The following is a 3039-nucleotide window of genomic DNA, read 5'->3' as shown; positions in this document are numbered from 1 at the left end:
GAAAATGAAAAGGTGTTGAATAATTGGCAATGAATCAAAGGGTAGTGCTAGTGTGACTGTGAGATTGTAAAAGGTTTTCTTATTGTATCTCCTCACTGACCCTAAATAAAACAAATCCCACCAGCATGTGGCACAGTAAAAACATCAACATCACTAAATGTGCAATTTGGGTGGAGAAACATGAGATTACCTCAAGATTTTAATGGGGGTCGGACAGGTCAGTAATCCCTGGATTCTGATGGCCTTAGTAATTATGTTTAATTTGTCAATGTAACTTGTGTGTGCTGTTATAATGCAATAAACTACATCTTCTTGTTAAGACAATTGCCTCTTTTTTAAGATTCATCATGGTGCATCCTCTAGCACTGTTAACCAAGCAGAGCTTGAGACATAGTTTGCAATGAATAGAATTCTATCCCAATCATTAGCTGGTACAGAGACAGTAGGAACTGCAGATGCTGAAGAATCCGAGACAACAAGGTGCAGAGCTGGATGAACACAGCAGGCCAAGCAGCATCATAGGAGCAGAAAGGCTGACGTTCGGGCCTAGACTCTTCATCAGAAATGGGGGAGGGGAAGGGGGTTCTGAAATAAATATGGAGAGAGGGGGAGGTGGATAGAAGATGGATAGAGGAGAGGATAGGTGGAGAGGAAACAGACAGGTCGAAGAGGCGGGGATGGAGCCAGTAAAGGCGAGTGTAGGTGGGGAGCTAGGGAGGGGATAGGTCAGTCCAGGGAGGACGGACAGGTGAAGGGGGCGGGATGAGGTTAGTCCGTAGGAGATGGGGGTGCGGCTTGAGGTGGGAGGAGGGGATAGGTGGGAGAAAGAACAGGTTAGGGAGGCGGGGACGAGCTGGACTGACTCCCTTGTCCGCTCCACACTCCCCTCCAGCCCCACCACACTCGGCACTTTTCCCTGCAACCGCAGGAAGTGCTACACCTGCCCCCATACCTCCTCCCTCACCCCCATCCCAGGCTCCAAGAAGACTTTCCTCATCAAGCAGATGTTCACCTGCACATCTGCCAATGTGGTAAACTGCATCCGCTGTGCCCGGTGTGGCTTCCTCTACATCGGGGAAACCAAGCGGAGGCTCGGGGACCGCTTTGCAGAACACCTATGCTCGGTTCGCAATAAACAACCTCACCTCCCAGTCGCGAACCATTTCAACTCCCCCTCCCATTCCTCAGATGACATGTCCATCCTGGGCCTCCTGCAGTGCCAACAATGATGCCACCCAAAGGTTGCAAGAACAGCAACTCATATTCCGCTTGGGAAACCTGCAGCCCAATGGTCTCAATGTGGATTTCACAAGCTTCAAAATCTCCCCTCCCCCTACCGCATCCCAAAACCAGTCCAGCTTGTCCCCGCCTCCCTAACCTGTTCTTCCTCCCACCTATCCCCTCCTCCCACCCCAAGCCGCACCCCCATCTCCTACCTACTAACCTCATCCCACCCCCTTGACCTATCCCCTCCCTAACTCGCCATTACTGGCTCCATCCCTGCCTCTGTGACCTGTCTGTTTCCTCTCCACCTATCTTCTCCTCTATCCATCTTCTTTCCGCCTCCCCCCTCTCCCTATTTATTTCAGAACCCCCTTCCCCTCCCCCATTTCTGATGAAGGGTCTAGGCCCGAAACGTCAGCCTTTCTGCTCCTATGGTGCGGCTTGGCCTGCTGTGTTCATCCAGCTCTACACCTTGTTGTCTCATTAGCTGGTACTGGTTGGTTCTGAAGCGCAAACACCAGGCACTAAAATAACTGCAGAGAGCCTGGCATCACTTCACCAAGTCACCCTTTATTTACACGTGCACTGTACATCAGCTGTGACTAGCCAGCTCAAACCCAGTCCCTAGACTGAGGAGGCCCTCTGAATCTCCTGTTTATATCTATCAGCCAGGGCTCCATGATTGGCCCAGGTTAACAGCCCCAATCAGGGAATTCATAGTCAATGAGATCCTCCTGGCCAAGGTCCCAATCTCTACAGACATAAGGTACTTTTGCAGGAGATCTATGTGTAGAGGCATCTGTCACTCACAAACAAATCATTAACATTGTGGAAGTCCTCCTTGGGCACATTTGTACAGGAGAAGGCCACAGAAAAGGCTAAGGATCAGTGCTGTTCAGAGGACCTATGGAAAGACTTAGTGTTCAATTGTTGTCTGTGTCTCTTCTAGTTTTTTAAAAGTATTTGTGAACAGTGCAAAGAGAATCTGCCCTCTGGTTTTTGGCGAAAGAACACAGAAAGGATTATTCCAAACCAAAGTCTTGTTCTCAGAAGGGTCTTATTTTGTGATATTATTCTCCTCCTTACTCTCAGGTATTTGCCTGAGGAACAAAATACTTTTTTTAACTGAGGTGTGCCATCAACCACACTTTTGAAATCTTCAAACTGCAAGTTGGCCACTGAAAAAGAAGACTGCTTTTGCTAAAAAAAGCAACGTTTTTTTCTGGACTTTCTTGAACTAACTGTCAAGGGACTTTGTAGCGATGAATATTTGTTTGATTTCCTTCACTGGGGACAATTGTGTGTGGTCTGATAGAGGAATTACATACCTTAAGGCTCTGTCAGCCTTGTATAATGGGTGGAGCCTTCCAAGACCCTGAATGAAGTGGACAGAGAGGTGGCAGCTGGGAAGATGTGGTGAGAACAGAAACAAAATAGGATCATGAGCCTTGGGAGGAGAAGATCCAGTTTTCTATCCAAGGTTTTCAGAGTGAGATCAGAATCTCACAAGTAAGAGACAAAGGATCTACTTGTATTTATTGACATCTCATTATTACCTATTCTTGCCTCATTTCTGCGCAGTTTGCTATTCACTCATGTGGCAGAGAGAATCCATACATTGACATTCGCTGATATGAAAGTCAAAGCAGGCCCCTGGTTAAGCTAGCATTTATTTCCCATCCCTAATTGCCAGGGAGCGGTTAAGAATCAACCACATTGCCATGGGTCTGGAGCCAAATAAAGCCAGATTGGGTAAGCATGGCAGTGTTCCTCCCTAAAGAGACATTAGTGAACCAGGTTTTTTTTTTCTATAAT

Source organism: Rhincodon typus, chromosome 8 (genome assembly GCF_021869965.1).
Source record: "Rhincodon typus isolate 14 chromosome 8, sRhiTyp1.1, whole genome shotgun sequence".
Taxonomy (NCBI): Eukaryota; Metazoa; Chordata; class Chondrichthyes; order Orectolobiformes; family Rhincodontidae; genus Rhincodon; species Rhincodon typus.
The sequence above is the reverse complement of the archived record's forward strand: the minus strand, read 5'-3'. Positions refer to the sequence as shown.